Source organism: Cervus elaphus, chromosome 15 (genome assembly GCF_910594005.1).
Source record: "Cervus elaphus chromosome 15, mCerEla1.1, whole genome shotgun sequence".
Taxonomy (NCBI): Eukaryota; Metazoa; Chordata; class Mammalia; order Artiodactyla; family Cervidae; genus Cervus; species Cervus elaphus.
Window position 1 is genome coordinate 58,924,630 of NC_057829.1, and position 322 is coordinate 58,924,951.

Sequence of the window (322 nt, forward strand, 5' to 3'; positions counted from 1 at the left end):
CCCCTCCCCATCCTCCGCCGCCGGAAATGGGGGCGGGACTTCCGTAGACAGGGGCTGTCGTGCGCCCTCTCGCGGCTCTGGGCAGACGGCGCCCAGGCGTGCACGCGCATGGCCGCGCACGCACCGTGAATCACCAAAGGTGGGTAATCAGTGGTTACTCTACAGGGTCTCTGAATCTGATTCCTGCCTAATTTCCTTGCAGTTCTTCAGGAAATCGGGCTTCTCTTCTCAGAACGATAGGATCTGAGTTTTTCAGTCATCTTCCTGTATTTTGTACCTCTCATGTTTAGCTTGTTATAGGATATAGCTCGTCTTATCTTTC